The sequence below is a fragment of the Triturus cristatus genome, chromosome 4_2 (genome assembly GCF_964204655.1).
Source record: "Triturus cristatus chromosome 4_2, aTriCri1.1, whole genome shotgun sequence".
Classification (NCBI taxonomy): domain Eukaryota; kingdom Metazoa; phylum Chordata; class Amphibia; order Caudata; family Salamandridae; genus Triturus; species Triturus cristatus.
This window is the reverse complement of record NC_140586.1, coordinates 26429734-26448932: the sequence shown is the minus strand read 5'-3', so window position 1 is coordinate 26448932 and position 19199 is coordinate 26429734. Positions and strand designations below refer to the sequence as shown.

The 19199-nt window shown below is 42.9% G+C and overlaps 1 protein-coding gene across 1 annotated transcript in view; it reads left to right on the top strand.

The window, feature by feature from the left end:
- GDF11 (growth differentiation factor 11) overlaps positions 1-19199 on the top strand; it is a 783635-nt gene that overhangs the window by 758367 nt on the left and 6069 nt on the right. The window lies entirely within an intron of this gene.

Genomic DNA, 19199 nt, shown 5'->3' with positions numbered 1-19199 from the left:
TTGGGATGACCTAAACTGAAGGCTTGGTGTCCCAACCGCTCCTGGACATTCCCACAGGATTTGTCACCTGTTAGACCAGCTAGCTCTACAATGCCACCCCCTTGTATTCTACAGTGGTTTAGGTAGTTTCTAGCAACCACTGAACATGAAAACCCTGATTCCTCAGGGATCGTGGAAAACAGTACAGTACTTTTCGCTCAGACACTCCTGCTTACTTTCTCTCAGAAAATACACAGGATGGCGATTAGAATGTTTTAATAAGTATTTATTGGTCCAGCGACAGCCTTGTGTAAAATATATGTGCTGCGACAATCAGGAGACAGAAGCATACAAAAGAGATTGCTAGTACCAATATTGTAAAAAGGTGTCTCCCATAGTGCTAATAAGATGAACATAAGCAGTTCAAATGAAAACAGTAGCGCTTGCACATTCCTAAAATGTGCGCCCTAAGTAATTTGCCTAAATGTACCCAGTCTAGATCTGTATGTGTAGCATGTATATGCATGTATGTGTATGTAGCCAAGAAACCCCTAGGGATGACCCAGCCCCCTCACCTGATAGTTGGAATGAAGGACCCCATCTCTGCGTCAAGGATGACAGCCCGCAAGGGATGTCAGACTGCTGTGTGTCGAAGATTCAGCATGAAGGACACTGGTCTCAGCTTGGAAGGAATTCTCCTCTAATTTGTAGGGGGGAGTGAGGTTCTTTTATACTAAAGTGGTCACTCCAGGGTTTTTCTAGAATCGATATTTTTTAAAACAAACATGGATGTTTTGAAAACAAGTACCAATGCTTTTCTAAACAAGCGCGATCATACACAGCTGGCTGTTGGCCAAAGATGAAAAAAGTGGTGACCCTTATTCATAATCATTTTGCTGTGCCGGAGGACATGTTTATGTACGTCAGGTACAGGTATAAAGATAGAGTACTGGGAGCCTGGTGTCGAAGAGACAGGAGCAAGCTACTAGGTAAAAGATCACCTGTTTAGAATCGTTATTGTCATGTGGATGGGACAATGTATGTAAAATGGGGTATTCAGGACAGGATCATCTTAAAGGACATGACACCAGGATGGTAGAAAAGAAAAACACCTGTTTAACCAATTATCTGGAGCACCTCCTTCATCTACCATTTTCTTCTATAGACTATGCAAAGTTTGTATAGCGTCCAACAAAGTTCCATTGTCCGCATCCTTTGCTGGAACATAAGTACAGCAGGGAGTTCCTATCTTGTCACATACCCTTACTTCCCTGGCCGTCATTAGGTCAAGTACATATCTGTGCTGCATTATCATGATTCTTCTAGGATGCAGCTCTTCATGTATGGCATTAAATCTATCTTTCATAGTATTGATGTACTTGAGGAGTTCCATCGAGTTATCTGTAGCCATCGAGCTGTTGCCTTACCCTGAACAAACGGCAAAATGCTTCCAAAGAACAGCTGTACATCATCAAACAAATTGTACTCTTGAGGAATACCATTCCAAGCAGTAGTGCCATAATACTCTGCAGTCCTTCTCCTTACTGTAGCAAAGTTTTTGGAAGCCTCATGGGGTGTTCATAAAGTTTTCACAGATTAATTCCAGGAATTGCCAAAACAGGGTTGTGCAGGGTGACCAATGTACAGATGCCTCCACAGTTAGGTGGTAACTGAGCATACAATAGTTCTCTATGCTGCCAATAATAGTTCATGGGGCTGGAGGTGCCCCCATGTCGGCGTTATCTATTGTAAGTATAAGGAAACAACGGTCCCTTTCAACAATTTATAAATGGAGCAAATCAGTACAGAAATATAATAATGACTGTGTCATATACATTTATAAAAAAATTTAATATACATCATCAAAAACATGGCAGTAATAAAGAAAGTGGGGTAGTGTACATACATTTTGGAAAAGGAAAGAACTCGGGCATAAACAAAAAAAGTGTGGCCAGAGCATAATCAAATAGTTAGGCCATACAACATAACAGGAGCACCATTGTACTAATATAGAATAATTATTATACAACAATTTTGTGTCAAGGTGCTAAAGTTGATGGCGTTTCGATCCCAAAGAAAATAATAGGATCATCATCAGGACTAAAAGGATGTGTAGTCTGAGCAAATCAGAAGTTTTGAGAATTATTTGCTTAGAGGGCGTAAATGGTGACATATTGGGACCCGAGGGGGTCAGGGGTCATACATAAGGCACATAGGGCCTGTAGTGGATCAAGTAATGAAGCGATAATTCGTCACATAAACGAATCTCGGGATATGAGAACCCAACACTGAGGGCAAATTACCGTAGATCGGTATATCAAGGCTGCCTAAGCAGAGGCTGATTTGAGGCACTAATGGGTGTCCTCAGGCAGCCTGTAACGGAAGCACAGCGGATTGCAGGAAGGAAGCCGCGGTGCGTGAAGGAAGCGGTTACCTAATCAAATTCATGGCGGTAGATGTGAGGTTGTGGAAACCAGCAATATGGTGTTTGGCCGACTCCATGTGAGACAAGCATGTCCAGAAAAATGATCTGGCGTTATCTGTTGTGGCACTACAGTTGATATTGTATCCTACACTAACGGTGCTGTTTCATCTGAAACATAAAGAAACAGAAGTTAATCTCATGAGTGTCTGAGGATTTACTGCACCATCTATCCAAGTATAACTTGCAACATTATCATCCCATATACGGGCACACTTGTTTACTCTAACCTGACTAACAGCAGTACCATTTCATAAAGACATGACCCTACAGGAAAATTTGATACCAGAATGCCATTGATCACGGGCAAAAACTGATCCAGTAACTCTAAATCCTCGCCTACAAACACAATCTGGGGTAGAGGATTTACTAAATAATTATTACACTCAGTGGGCTGGCGTGTTACTCCTACAAACCTTAAATCTAAGACCATTTGTATCCATTCTGCAGTAGTAGGAGGACCTGTTTTCTTTTTCGTGCAATCTCATCCTTAACGTCCTATCTGTAAGAATATATAAAATGTCTGCTAAAGAGTCATATTATGTGGCATGTGCTAGAAAGCATGCTACTTTAACTTGTGTTAGTTGCATTTGGGCCTTAATCCTACGCAAGTAGAGATGCAAAAGCTGTGCTTGGGGGTGTTTCTTTTGTTGAATGTAGCCTGTCTGATCCTGTGCCATGAGGAATTAGAGAGCAGACAAAACTTGATTCATTAATATTTTCTGAGCCTATGTCTGACATATGCTGATACCACATAATATCTGATAATCTGGTATGAACACAATGGGGCACATTAGCATGAACAGAAAATTCTCTTTGCAGGTGTGTGTGTGATACTAGAATTAGAATGTGTGTTGCTATGAAAGAGCACCAATAGAAAAGAGAGTGGGCCCGATTCACAAAGGTAAACTTAGACATTTGGTCTAAACTTAGATCAAATGTCTATGTTTATGATTTTGGAAATTCACAAAGGGCATTTACGAGTACTATCTCTATGTCCACACATGGGAAGGTGATCCGACCCGAGTGCGTACATAAAGATAGTTATTCAAATAGATAGATACTTCAAACAGTTGACCATCCAATATCTCCCTAACCATTTTACCTGGCTCAATTAATATAACACATGCCCAGAAAACATGGTTATGATCAATGCCTATCAGAGCGCCATAGGTTGATGTTACCTCTAAGGTCTCTATTCACAATATTAATTCAGTGTTAGGTATCCAAAAATCTTACCCTTGTCGCCGGAAAAGGAAGTCTTTGGGTAACTGGACCTTCCTTCCCAGTAACTCATGTGTCTCTGCTATGATTGTATACCCTGCTGTGGTAAATGCTTCCATATCAGCAGGTTGAGCTCTGATTTGATGTTCAGTAGAAGAATCTGCTGTTAGAGCCATGATCCTAGAAGGTGAAACTCCAGGGGTAGAACAAATCATAGTACCATCAGACTCAAGATGAATGGTTGTATTTACCTTGGCCATAAGATCTCTCGCGAATAGATTAGCTGGGGCAGCTGGAAAAAACAGTAAACAGCCATCAATGCACCTCCTTCCTATGTCCAGCTCCACTGGTTTAGTAAATGTAACCCTCATTACTTCCCCAGAGAATCTTTGTGTGTCCATTGATCTATTAAGAGATTGGAGGATCTCCCTGTCTAATACAAGATTGGGTTACTCCTGTATCTATGACAAATGCATACCTCTTGTTATTGATAGCTGCCGTCTCAGTGGTTTCCTCATCAGGCCTCTGCGTCATTGACAATACTGAACACATGGAAACACTCTATGGGCACCTAAATTCCATATAGTCTCCCACATAATTGGTCTGGAAAGAATTTTCTCCTCTCACAATTACACCTCCGTGTCCACTTTGAGGTAGAGTCACCATTGAGGGTGCTTAGTAACTTTGCTCTGGCGGCACTTGTTTTGCTTGAGGCATTACTGGTTGGTGCACATTTTGTGGTAGCGTCTGAGACACATATACTATTTGCAGGTTTGACTGTGGCTGTATTACTGTTTCCTGGCTGACTGTAGACCCTGTCCTTCCATTTTGGTTTTACAATCTCTTAGTTCTGCAGTCTCTAATATAATGTCCATATCTGTGACAGTAATGACATACTTGGTCCATCCTTTAGGGACCTATCCTGCCTTTTCCTATTCCTTCTCTACTACTTCCTTGTGCCCTTACACTATCCTGCTGTTGTGGGTACTGTTGTTGGGTGGGTGGTCCCTGGTACCAACCCTACAGACATTGCTGAGTGGTGGCTGCTACTACAGCTCCTTCCTCTGCTCCTTTCGTTGCCAACTTTTGCTGCACTAACTTAGCTGCTGCTTTCTCTGTCGCTTCCTGTTTGGTTTTCTTTTCCTGCTGCTTCTTCTTACAAAACAGGATTATATGTGCCCGTATCTCTGTCCAGGGCTTCTCTGTCCAGGGCTTGGTTTCTTATGCCACTATATCAACAGGATTATCCTGTACTTCAGAGGTAGCCATTTCTTCATTATGTTATAAAACAACACAACATTTCCTCCTATTACTTCCCAACCCTGATCTACTTCCTGGGCCAATTTTTCTTTCATCCTGTTGAGAAACTGAGCGGGGTCCTCATTCGGCTGCATTGATTAAGCCACGATGGCCCCAATGTCTGGCCTATCAGGATATATTTTCCTCATCTAAATCCAAACTACTGTCCTAACTAAGTTGAATGGAGATCCATGATATCTAGTCTCAGTGAGGGTAACATTTCTCACTCCAGCTTTCTAAAAATAGTGTCTGTCTCATCTCCTAGAAGAGAACTACGCAAACTCTTTATGTCTGCTACTGCCAAGGTGATGCCTGCAGTTTGCCTTTCAAAAGCTCTAATCCATTTCCGTGCTATCTCTGTAAGCGGCGGTAACAATTTTGTTTCAGATTCTCCTCGCCCATCTGTGATCAAGGAACACAATGAGGTGAACAAGGTCCCTTGCAAAACAAAGGCATCTGATATATGGGAGTGGCAGAATGTTGTGTATTGTTCTGTTTGGCATATTTTTGCCATACGTGCAAGCATTTCCACATGTAGGGATAATCCCAGTCTGGATCTCCCTCACCATAGAGAATGCAGTCCTCAGCATTTGCCATATCAGGTGGATCATAGGACCCTTCTCGTGCCCATGAACTCATCTGTGGTGCTAAACCTTCAGTCCATCCTGCCAAATTATCCACATAAAGTACAACACTGTACCAACTATTTTCTTCTTCAGCAACTATCTCAGGGGTGAGTCTGCTGCATTGGTCTATCATGTAGTGTCAATCCTTCCGTAGCCTCACAAGATCCCATCCTGGAGTCTGTCAGGCGTGTTTTCCCTGGAACTGCAACCGCTCAAGCTCTGTTGCTCGGGGTTTCCTAGCTTAAGAGAACATATCCTGCTCTCCTTCTCTGGTGTTAGTGTGATTAGGCAATCCCATTACACCCTTTGTATGATCAAAATGAATAAAGGGCCTTTCTTGAGTGCTGATATTAGTTCACCCATGTTATCTATATTCCTGTGTATGGACTCTAGTCTGGTCGCGATACTCTCAAAACTTCACTGTATCTGTCTTGAAAGGTTATCATAATAAATTTCTCTCCTTCTTTCGCATCTCTCCTACCCTCACTTTGTAATAGCCATTCCTGAACACTCTGTGGTGAAATTATTGGGTTTCCCTTCTCCTTCTGCCAAGGTGGTAGATTATTTTCAGTCCTAGCTCTTTCTTGGGATACTGGCCATCACATTGTGTTTGCTTTGCTCGCCATAAGTTGGCAGGGTATGCCCAGACGTGGGTCCCTTGCTCACTTCTCCACGGGATTCAAGCTAGCCTGGCTGTTGAGGGCTGTTAGCCCGAAACCGGTCCCAGGATGCTTGTTTCCGGTCCAGGGAAGACATGGCTTGGCAGTTTGGGCTGGACTGTTCCCATGAGGCACAGGGTCAAGACTGATTTGCATATAGCTGTGTCTGAACTGGGGTGGCGAAGTGAGCTAAAGAACGATGATGGATTCAACCCAGATCTGTGACTGGGGGTGAGTGTTTGAAAAGTTTCAGCGCTTCGTCCATCATCTCCTTGTGTTTGCTTTGTTCGCCCCTATTTGGCAGGGTATGCCCAGACGTGGGTCCCTTGCTCGCTTTGCCACTGGCTTCAAGCGAGCCTGGCTGATGAGGGCTGTTAGCCCGAAACCGGTCCCAGGATGCTTGTTTCCGGTCGAGGAATATATGGCTTGGCAGTTCGGGCTGGACTGTTCCCATGAGGCACAGGGTCAAGACTGATTTGCCTACAGCTGTGTCTGAACTGGGGTGGCGAAGTGAGCTAAAGAACGATGATGGTTTCAACCCAGATCTGTGACTGGGGGTGAGTGTTTGAAAAGTTTCAGCGCTCCGTCCATAATCTCCTTGTGTTTGCTTTGTTCACCCTAAGTTGGCAGGGTATGCCCAGACGTGGGTCCCTTGCTCACTTTGCCACTGGCTTCAAGCGAGCCTGGCTGATGAGGGCTGTTAGCCCGAAACCGGTCCCAGGATGCTTGTTTCCGGTCCAGGGATGACATGGCTTGGCAGTTCGGGCTGGACTGTTCCCATGAGGCACAGGTTCAAGACTGATTTGCATATAGCTGTGTCTGAACTGGGGTGGCGAAATGAGTTAAAGAACGTTGATGGATTCAACCCAGATCTGTGACTGGGGTTGAGTGTTAGAAAAGTTTCAGCGCTCCGTCCATCATCTCCCAGTCTTTGCTTTACTGGCCATCATGCCATACTAGCAGCCCTTATTACATAGTCATTCCATCTAGCATCATCTGCATCTTTTTGTTGTGGGGTAGACATTTGTTCCCTAACTACCCTTCCAGTTATGTCTCCTTTCTGTAACAAATATGCTGTTACTGATGAAACATGTGACTGGTTGTCATTGTCTCCTTTCCCTTGCTCTTCACCTCTATCCTGCAGGAGAGAGGTTGAACCTAAATGCAGTGTAAACTGCGCTTTGAGTTATCCTGAAAACTGAGAGTCACCCACCCTTACTCGCTGTCTGGGAGTACTCGTGTGTATTGGCTTCGACATTTGTGGGGTGACATTAGGGAGTCATTTTGGGGACTGTGAAGGGGTCCCAACTTCAGGGTTCTCAAATCCCACTGCAACTTCCTGTAGCTGCGTCAGTGGATAAATGCTAGATACCTTGGGAGAAGTACTCGCAGGGTCATATGGATGTGGGGTAGTGGATGGAGTACAAGGGGGCATCAACTTTTGAGGCGTCATTAGACTTCTCACAATAGACTCGCCATAAAGCTAAGGTGGCTCCTCTCTTGGCTATTTAGCTCCAACATATTTACTTTTAACATGAGTAATGATATGTTCTAATATTGAGTCATGAAATGTTCCTTCTTTTGGCCAGGGATAAGCATGTTTCTGAGTGGCTTTAAATCACCTCTCAACAATATTTTTGTAATTTTCTCTGATCTCCTGAAAAGTTCTTTTGCATGTGCTCTAAGGGAGTCTTCATAATTTCTAACAACTTTTACAATTTAACTTTTAAATGTCTGGTCAATATTACTTCTTCTTATAAAATGTTTATACCAGTCCTCATGAACATGAAAATCCATCAACTTGTCTTTTCAATCACATATTAAACATTATACATCACAATAACAGTGTGCAACATTATACAACAACATCACTCTTGTGCCACATTTCCATTCAGATTTACGCACATGCACTCACCATCAACATATACAAAATATCAACACTTCAGCTACTTCTAAATGTTAATCACCATTGTTCTAACTCTAAACCCTAAAATGCAGTCGACTACCATTGGCCACTTCCCTCCGCGCTCAGAGAGGATAACCCTCAAACTATGCGTCTCATAGATCATGGAACGACTCCTGAACATTAAGTCCAAAACGGTAATATGAGTGTTAAGATCATACTTGAAGGTCAAGTGTAACAACATCAGTCTATCAGCCGAACCTCTATGTCAAATATTGGAAACCCAACTTCAAATCAACCACGTTGACCACTTCCAACTTTATATTGGGAAAAACATGCTACCAACTATGCAGCACCTTAACTTAATATTGTGGAACACATATACACAATCTTGCATGCAACCTTACATCTCTTATATCCTTATATCTACATCTGTGTTAAGCAATATATGCAAAAAGATGGAACCCAGTCAGCATTGTCCTCACCTTAAAGACAGCAATCTCTGTGTTCTATCCGCCCTGTGAATAGGCAGAACTGTAGGCAAAACAGTGTCTGCTTACCTCATCAAAGATGCACAGTGATCTATGCAGCGAGGGTGGGCGGTACCCCGGTGGCAGCCTGTCGGTTGAGGGCAACAGGGACTCCTTTGCTGGCTCACCAACTGTTGCAGGGTAACTTAAAATAAAGAAAAAGACAGCCTCCTCTTGGAAAGAAAAAAACAACTCTTTACTATCACAGCAAGGAGAGCAGGGAGAGCGGCCGTCTTGACACAGGCAAACAGCCAGTCTCAATTTGCTGCTTTGAAAGGCAACTACTTTTATACACAGTCAGACAGTACTTTTTACAAAAGATTAAACACTGACTTACATAGTAGTTACATATTGGTTGTGGGAAAACATCAAGTCACCTGTGACCCTAAAATGTAACTAATTCGCTACATATTCTTTATTGCAGTTCTAATAATGCTTAACAAACTATTCTCTACTCTTGAATGCATGTGTATTTGCATGTGTGCTTTATCATTCTGCTCAGAAGACCTCTTATCGGATTATCTGTACTCTTCGCTAATACACTCTCCTACTCCTATTCTTCAATCACATTTTCAATTTACTGGGACAACAGAATATATGCCTGTGTGCTGATGCTATAAATTCCTTCAAGCTTGCCCATCACACGTATACCTTTTAACTATGACCTTGCATGGCCAAGTCAAGTTCAAAAAGCTTTTATTCGGTTTGTGTGAATACAACCATATAAGCTAAACAAAAAAAAAAAAATACAATAAAATATTATTCCACATAACCTTAAACAGTTTATAAAATAATTATTCCTGAACCGGCCTTAATATTTTGTAAAGAATGGTGTTACACTATTATACATAAATACATCAATAAATAGACATTTATTACATCAATTTAGAAGTAAAATCAGACATATGTCGATACTACATATATTAAAGTGCTCAATAGACGTTGATTTTCAGCAAAGTAGGGGACTCTGCCTCGCTGTAATAAAGTGACTTGTGCATGAGTGCAAATTTGACCATAGCAAAGTAGAGGACTCTACCTCGCTATAATAAGGTGACTTGTGCATGGGTGCAAATTTGGCCATAACAAAACACAATTTTCACATTAATTCATATTATTATAGATTTCCTAGCAGCTCTACTTTCCAATATAAAATGTGCAACATGAAAACAAACATCTGAGCTCTGGAGAGAACATAGTAATTTCATAGCATCCACTGTTAAACGAATATTATATTTTAAAAGGATAGGCTTCAAGTAAAATTTCCTTAGAAATACATAAAACTTGAAAAATAACAGAAAATGACAGCAGCTCTGTTTAGAAACATTGTCACAAGGGCACTTTTAGTTAGAACCTTCCCCAATTGTGGGAAGGATACAAGATGGTGGGCGATGCCCAACCTTAAACGTACTAGTACAAATCGGTGCGAGCGTCTGGACACGTCCACCAAATACATCTGGAGTCCACTTCTAAGATTTAATTGCCTATAAAATACAGAGGTCTTTTGAATCCTAAGCAGTTTATTTCTTTCTTCCCCCGTGTAGGACAGAAACAAATCTTTTATTTCTTTTTTGGAGAACGGTATTGCGTAATCTGACTCCTTAGAAATAGTAAAATCGAATAATATGTTATACCAATGGATAATATAATTCAACTATGGAATGCGGGAGCAGTAGTCTAGCTTAAGACAGTCTCTAATTATGGACTGTGTAAACTCAGTTTCCTTTTTATGCCAGATTGAACGCCATAATAATAAAGGACGTAAAGCAGCCAAATCTGATACATATTTAAGACCAGTTTCTTGATGTATTAGGTCAGTTGATGCTGAGGCCGGAACACACAGCATCCGTTTAAGGAAACTATTTTCATTTTTTTGGAATTGGGCTGTAGAGGAGTAACCCCACAATCCAGCTCCATACAAGGCTGAAGAAACACATCTTGCATTATATATAGTTACCATATCTTTTATTCTGTGGTCCCCTATTTTCGTAACAAAACGAAAAATTCCATTAGTATTTCTAGTCACTTTATATCTAATGTTTTCTTGCTCATTAGTCCATTTACCATTATCATCGAAACTAATGCCTAAATAACAAAAAGTCTTAACAGCTTGAATCTTTGAGCCTTCTAGAAAAAAAGACCGCGATGGCTTCATTTTCTTACCACATATCATGGTATAGGTCTTCAGTTTATTAATTAACAATTTCCTGCCATTAATAAAATCAGTGAATAAGGCGTTGGAGACCTAAAGAGGTACGTGAAATTAAAACAGCATCATCCGCATATAGCAATACAGACACAACAGTGTTATCTATTTTTGGTGCGTCTGCCGGGATGTTATTTAAAACCATAGCTATTTGATTAATAAAAAGGGAGAATAAGAGAGGTGCCAATACGCACCCTTGCCTAATGCCTCTTCATACAGCAAAGAACGGGGTTCGCTCACCAGTATGCCCGTATCGTACGCTGCAGGTCATTCACTCTGTTTTCAAGTCGACTCTTCATCTCTTTCTCATCAGTATGAGATTTCAGGCCTGCACTGCTCTTTCACCACTTTAAGCTGTGTGACACTCTCTACTGTTGTCTGCTGTTGTGCCACTTCTTTATATTTCATTTCTTCTATCACATACTGAAGCCCACTAACTGTATGTTTAGATAGCTTTCAGTACTTGGTGATAACCGTCATTCATAGGCAGGATTAATTCTTTTATCATAACCTATTAATCTACTGAACAAGTTCAGAGATGATACGAGACACTGGAGAATGCTGCCACTGTCCCAACTGGGCTATATTTAAAATGATAGTGCTGCTATCCTCCAAAACATCACTTATTGTGTACTAGACAAGCTCTTCAGGAAGCTAAAGGCAGAGGCTGGGCTTTCCTATGGGACGGGATACCACTGTAAATAGTCAGAAACTGAGTAGGGCCATATATGATGGGGGAATTACCCTTCCAGATATACAGAAATATTACTGAGCAACTCAACTAGTGGTGGTGGTAAATAAATTGGACCTTTGCCTCACAGGATGTACCCTCCATCAGGATTGAGAGGTATGCAATGAGACACCGAGGATAACCCTGGATCTACGCAAGAAAAAAAATAGAAATAAAACCAACTAATATATATACAATCAGTACTGAAAACATGGAGAAAGACAATTGAACACCTAGAGTGGGAGGGGAGAATGACAAAAGAAACACCACTGTGGGACAGTGAACACTACTGTGGGACAGTGACTGCAAAGTGATGTTCAAAACCTCTTAGGATTCCAGAAACAGGTTCTTATTTGAATTAGTAAGTTAGGGAACGTCTTAGACAAGGGTGAAATGATATCCTCAGGTACATTTAAGACGGACTATGTACTGTCAGACACTGAAGTTTATAGGCACATGCAGCTCAGACATGCACTCTTAGATTCTGTTTTTTTCAGACATGCGCTTGCAGTCTGCATTCCAAAGGACAGAATCATGGAAGACTACTCACGATGCAATATTGAGTCTCTAATTAATAACTTGCCAAATCCTTTAAGAAACGTATGCAAAAGCTGGGCACTGGTGGATTAGAAGATGAAGAATGGGGGAAGCTCTCTAATCTCCAAGGAGGTGGTGATAATAGCTGGAGGCCCTTGTGCATCTAAGGATACTACACAGATCCTACTGCACCAGAGAAAACAGGGGATATAACCAACTAGATAGCCTTGCACGAAAAATATGGTCATGCCTTCTACTGGAGCCGTTTTGGAGGATGGTATGCAAGTGATGGACACAAGCTACAAAGATCCCAAAAGATCCCAAAGCGCGGCTGCTTCTCTTAGACGTTTCGGAAGATGAAACCCACTAAAATACTTGAAAATCTTCTGCAGCCTAGACCTTAAGGTTGGCTAAAAGAAATATAGCCAGTCTGTAGGGACTAAATATCTCTACAACTCCCCCTCCCCCAATATTCTGCCCTTTCTCCATCCTCCTCCCTTCCCACCGTCCCCAATCAAAATTGGAAAGACGATATGGACTGTTGAATGGTCGCTGAAAAATATTTCTGTAAAAGGCAGGGATGTCCTAATAAACTGGACAAGATCTGGCAAAAATGGAAGATATTTACAGGTATGCTTTGAGACATTGATTGCAGAAGTAGAATACAAAGATATGGTATATGAAAACTGACTCCCCACGCAAAGGCATTAATAGGTGTGTTGATAACATGTATAGTATCGTGCTCTTTGTTGAGATAAATGCACACAGTCTGATTGTATGGTTACATTGTTTTGAACCATATTAGTCAAGATGTTAGAAATGTTTTTGGCCTCAAAAAAGCATTTGTTGCCATAATAGTCCCTGACTCTGAAGGGGACCATTTTGTATGTGGATGTTCTCCTCGCTAAAAGGCAGAATGTCACCACTTACAGTAAAGTTAGCCAGTGGCTTAAGTGGGCTGGCCCACTGCACCATGCTGTATGCAGTGGTGTTCTGAATTGAAAATTGGCTGACACAATTACAGACCAGTGAATGAAGATGGCTGGCAGCAAGCCCCCACAAGCAACTATATTATACACATACTTTTAGTAAAATCAAAAGGTCTTGGATAACACCAGACCTAAAAATGATCCTCTTTGGCTGCTGGAAAGATATATTCAGTATTTTAACTTGACAATTAAATAACTTGAGAATCACTGTTCCAGGTAAATAACTTTTCTTTCTAAGATCTCTAAACCATCCCATTCAAGCTCCTAGCTAGTTAACAGCTTTTCACTGATTTTCATTCTCTTAACCTCCAACCACAGCAGTCTACAAGTCAGTCACCGCCCACCACCCGTTGAAGCCATCTCTTGATAGAGTATGCATGATGGCTACTTTAACTTCTATACAAAAGTGGGAATGCATTATGGCTGTATGTGTCTACCACCACTTTCTTCAGTGCCCTTTGGTAACATGTAATTGTGTGCTCTAGCAATGTCTCAAATAAATATAACAAAATAGGCCAAAAAAAACAATCATAGTGAGAGCAAATCAGTTACCAGAGTAACTTGTACACTTAGGGCAGGTTTATGTGATGCAGCACTGTGCATTCAGATGCACTGTCAGTGTGCATGCATTGTTGGTGTGCATTAATAAGCGTAGTTTGTGCAGAAGGGCAGAGCCAACAGCTGAAGTGGCAGTAGCCAACCAGTGATTCTCCCACTGGTCTTCTGTAAACCTCATACTATCTGCCAGAGCCCAGCCTATTAGGTGGCAATAAAGAGCTACCCAGAGATCCAGACGGTGCAAGACTCCTTCCCGTGCTGGTTCCTACGGACCTGCGGCTGTGATTGCCTGTGAACAAGAAATGGGGCCTCCAGCATTGCACATGGATGTGGCCCTACAATGGCAGCCAGCAAACTCTGAATGCAGCTCCAGCAGGTTTGTCGCCCTCATCTCTACACTTCGGTAACTTATTGATATGCACTAAAAGATGAGGAGAGTTGCAAACACACCTGGTGCTCGGGGTCTGAATAAGGCAAAGTCAATAGAGTGTTCAGGAACTGCCTGACCCCAACATGGCGGCAGCATGACGATCAGGCCTTCGGAAGGATTGATCAAGTGTAGATCTGTGAGAATTTATGAAAACCCACTGTGGCTATCAATCAAGTATCATAGCCTCCCCTTACTCTCCCAGCCTAGATCTGTGCTTTTTTGGGGGTTGCACTATACCCCTCTTGGACACAGCAGCAGAGACACAATCCTACAGGAAGACAAGAAGGCTAGACATGTCTTTGTAGACAATAACAGAATCTCCTTCTTTCTGGACTTTATGCTAGCTGTGCAGCTTCAGAGAGCACCATTCCTTGCAGTAAAACAGAAACTTTGCAAATCAGACTTAATGTTGCCAGCCAAACTTAAAATAATGGCAGATCAATGTACGTACTTCTTCACATACCCAGAGAAGGTGTGCGAATGGATAGAGAAAAAGGACAAGGCACCGCCAGTATTACCCAGCCGCAATCCAAGGAAATTGAGTCAACAAAAATGCCATAATATGAAATGCAGCTATCCCTGAAGTCTGTTGGATCGAACTGTACCTCAACACATTCTCAGACCCATGCAGAGAAGTTGGCAGCACTGTCAACAGCACTAAATCTGATGGTCAAAGATTCCTCCCTCCTATTGATATCCTCAAGGTCAGCTGATAAACAAGCCTAACTGCACTGAGTTGCCCAACCTAATTAATTTTCAACATTGGTAAACTGAAAAAAAGGGATGCAATTTCATGATATTTGGTCACAGTGTGTATGCCGTGACTTTTACTTTATCATTTCCAGGTTGTTAAGTATCTGACAGGTGTAGTGCCGTGAGCAAGTTAAAATTCAATTGTATAAAATGTGGGACAGCCTCCTTTTCGAATCTAAAGGTAACAAAGGTGGGCTGTGTAGGAAACTGGCTCTGTATATACTGTACCAAAATGAGGTATAGTGTGCACAGAGTCCAGTGGAACTCCAAAGGTAGGTAGAGGTAAAAGTAGATGTCACCTTACTCTCTATTTGTGGTAGTGTGGGCGAGCAGTAAGTGTAAGAAAGTGGCTCTGTATATACTGTTCCCAAATAGGTACAGTGTGCACAGAGTCCACAGTCCCCAGAGGTTTGGCAGAGGCTAAAGTTAGATATAACCTTACTCTCTAAAGTGGTAGCTTGGTCGAGCAGTAAGGCAGTATCAGAGGACAGTGTAAAGCATTTGTTGTACACACTCAGTCAGCAAATGGTCTCACACACTCAAGAACTGAACTCTATGCCAATGGTTTTGTATCAAAAGATATAGTTGTTTTATTTTAGAACCAACAACAGGTATCAAAATATACTTTCTCAGAATGAGATACTTTAGTTAAGTACTTTTCAATAGGCAATAGATTTTTGAATGAAATAGTTACAGTTGTTGCAATGGGCAACACAATTCAAACACAATTATATATTGAGCTCAATGGGAATTTCTAAGTAAATGCAATAGATTACTTTTAGGATTACTTTTCTAACCTCAGGACTGGATCCTAGATTCAGTCCTGGGACAGTTCCTGGAAACAGGTAAGTAAATACGTTTTGGTTACAGGAATGATTTTTAAGGAATATTATTGTATTTTAAAAGTTGACACTTAGAAACTTTTTCACATAGATTTACCAATGTTACCCCATAGCAGCTAAGTAGGGTTATCGTTACTTTTTCTAACTCAGTGTTTGATCCTGGATCCATCACTGGTCCATCTCCTGTAAACAGTTGGGAGAAAGCGTTTTTGTTATACAGGCGATTTTTAAGGAATATTTGTAAGTTTCAAAAATCGACATAGAAGAATTTCTGGTGAAAACCAGGCAATGTTATCCTATGGAGGAAAATCAAGTTAGCTGTAAGTACGGTTGTAATTACTTTGCAGGGTCTGTGCTGGGCACCAAGATCCAGCACTGGGATAACTCCTGATAGCAGGTGAGTAAATTTGTTTTCGTTATTCGGCTGATTTTAGATGAATATTTTAAAGTTTCAAAATTCGACACTTAGAAGAATTTCCAAGTGAAACCAGTCAATGTTACCCTATGGAAGAAAAGTGAGTTATGGTGGAGTTCGTGTTGACGACCTCTCAGCACCATATGCTTTTAATGACAGCACTGCACTTACAGTGCCCAGGAATGGACCTGGGTACTGTAGGGGCACAGGGCTCATGCACTTGTACCCACACCACTGGCATAGGGCACCCAGCTAGAGGGGTGAATGAGGTATGCCAGGGCAGTGTGTGTTGTGGGCATGGCACACAGGGATGTCTGCCATGTTGACTCTATGTTTAGTTCTGCACCAAGACACTCAGCCTGCAAAGGCAGTGTGTGTGTGTGTCAGGGTACAGGGCCTCCAAGGGTGGCACAATAAGTGATGCAGCCCTTAGGGGCCTTCTCTGGTCACAGTGCCCTGGGTACCTAGGGTACCATCTACCAGGGGCTGACCTGTGGCCAGAGATGCCAATTGGGTTTAGGCTGTCATGCAGTTTTAGGGAAGGAACATAGGCCCTGGGTATCTGATTGGCAGGAGCCCAGGGCACACTCAGTCATCAGCAATTCAGCAAAAAGTGGGGGCATACCATGCAAGAAAGATGACACTTTTTCACAGTAAGGCTTTATCAGAGGGTAGTGTTAAGCATTTGTTGTAAACACTCAATCAGCAAATGGTTACACACACTCTAAGAATGAACTCAGACCAATTTTGTTTCTATAAAAATATTGTTATTTTATTTCTAGAACCAAGCCAAGCCTGGCACAGATAAGTGAAATAAATACTTTGCAAAAGATTATGCAGTGTTTACAATTGAATGCAAGTTCAGATGCAGTTGTGTGAAATACAGGTAAGTCAAGGATTCAAAATTACTGTACAGATTACTTTTCAGTGACTTTTAGATTACTTTTCAAGTTACTTTCTCTACTCAGTGTGATATGCCTAGATATCACACTGGGACATTTCCTAGAGAAAAGGTAAGTAAAATCAATTTTGCACAGTTGTAGTTTTTTAGGTTTTCATACAATTCAACTCCACACACAGAACATTTTTCAAGGAAAAAGAATCAGTGTATTCCTATGGAGAGAAATTAAGTTATCGGTTAAAAGGTAAGTACTCGGTCTTTGGGTTGAGTTTCTGGGGTTAGAACAAGGGTTCACCCGGGTTCAAGGATGCACTCTCAAAACACCCTCAGTGACACTAGGGCGGCCGGGTGCAGAGTGCTGAGGCCCAATGTTATCCAACGGCGGATAGGGGACCTCCGGTTGGTGGATGCTCACGGGCAGGCCACTGGGTTGTGGGAGTAAAGCTCCTGGTGTTAGGTTCCGGGCAAAGGGGGATCCTGTTTAGCACACAAAGTGCACCCGAAGCAGCGCAGGGGCAGCAGGGTGCAGGGTGCTGGTTTGGGGTTGGATACCCTGTTGATTTTAATGGGGATTCTCCGGTTTCAACAAAGACTACAGGCTCGGGGACGAAGATATTCTGGAGGTGACCACCGGTTGGAGAGGTAAGTTGAGATGCCTGGGGATGCTAGAACACCGTCGGTTGGGCCACCCAAGGCTGTGGGGCTTCGGGTGCGGGGTGTCTTTTCGCGGTGGGTGTTCCTTACCAGCTCCGGCGCGATCGGGAGGATCCTCCAGAAAGTGGCTGCAGAGTAGCGCAGACTCGTGGATTTGGCCGCAGCCAGAGTCTGTTGGTGAGCAAATCCGGAGTCTTTTCTGTGGAAGGTAGGGCCAGTCCTCTGTGTTCTTGAGGTTGCTGGCTGCAGGACACACCGGAGTTTCGCTCCTGCAGGTTCAAGATGGGGACAGGCCCGTAGGGCTGGGGCCAAGTCAGTGGGCGTCCTCCTCTTCTTAGCTTTGACACAGCTTCTTCAGTCCTTCTTCTTCTTTTCTTCTTAGTCGATTCTTGTCTGAGTAGGCAAGGTTCAGGGGTGCCCCTAAATACTAGATTTAGGGGTGTTACAGGTAAGTAAAGGTTGGGGCCAATGGGTCCCTTCCTTGGGGTGGGTACACCCCCTATTATGCCAGCATCCAGCAGGAGGGGGGCATATGCCTCACTCTGGTTGGCAGGGTCCCCCCCTCTTCAAGATGGCGGGGACTGACAGTTGTGCTTCACCTCGCCTCCCCCACCCGAGGGGTGAGGTTGGCAAAGGTGCACACACCTCCCTTCCTCACTTGGTTTTCCTGCCGATTCTCCAGCCCAAAGTAGGGGACAGAACCGGTGGGGGCCAGTTTCTGGAAGCAGCAAAGGGCCTGGGGAAGCTCACAAAGGCGGCAAGCCTTTGAAGCTTCCCCTTCGTGGACCCTGCCCGTCCTGGGGGAGGAGGTTTGGCACCTCATCCCAGGATGTGCATTGTTTCAGACCCCGAGAGCAGCAGGCTCTCGACCCAGGGGTTTAACAAACATGTCTGGTGGTGGCAGCTGGCGTTTTTCAGGGGGCATCTCTAAGATGACCTCTGAGTGCATTTTTCATTAAAGTATAATGGGCTGAGAAGTTTGATACTAAACTTCCCAGTTTTTAGTATAGCCATTATTGTGCTGTGGAGTTCGTAATGACAAACTCCCGATACCATATACGCTTAATGACATTACTGCACTTACAATGTCTAAGAATTGGCTTAGACACTGTAGGGGTACAGGGCTCATGCACCTGTACCCTCACCACTGGTATAATGCACCCAGCTAGCGGGGTGGCTGACCTAAGACAGGGCAGTGGGTTGTAGGCATGGCACACAGGGATGTGTGCCATGCTGACTCTTCACTTTGTTCTGCACCATAACACACAGCCTGCAAAGGCAGTGTGTGTGTGTAAAGGTACAGAGCCTCTAAGGGTGGCACAATAAGTTCTGCAACCCTAGGGGCCTTCCCTGGCCACAGTGCCCTTGGTACATGTGGTACCATTTACAAGGGACTGCCCTGTGGCCAAAGAGTGCCAGTTGGGTTATGTCTTCAACGCAGTTTAGGGAAAGAACATAGTCCCTTGGTACCTGTTTGGCAGGAGC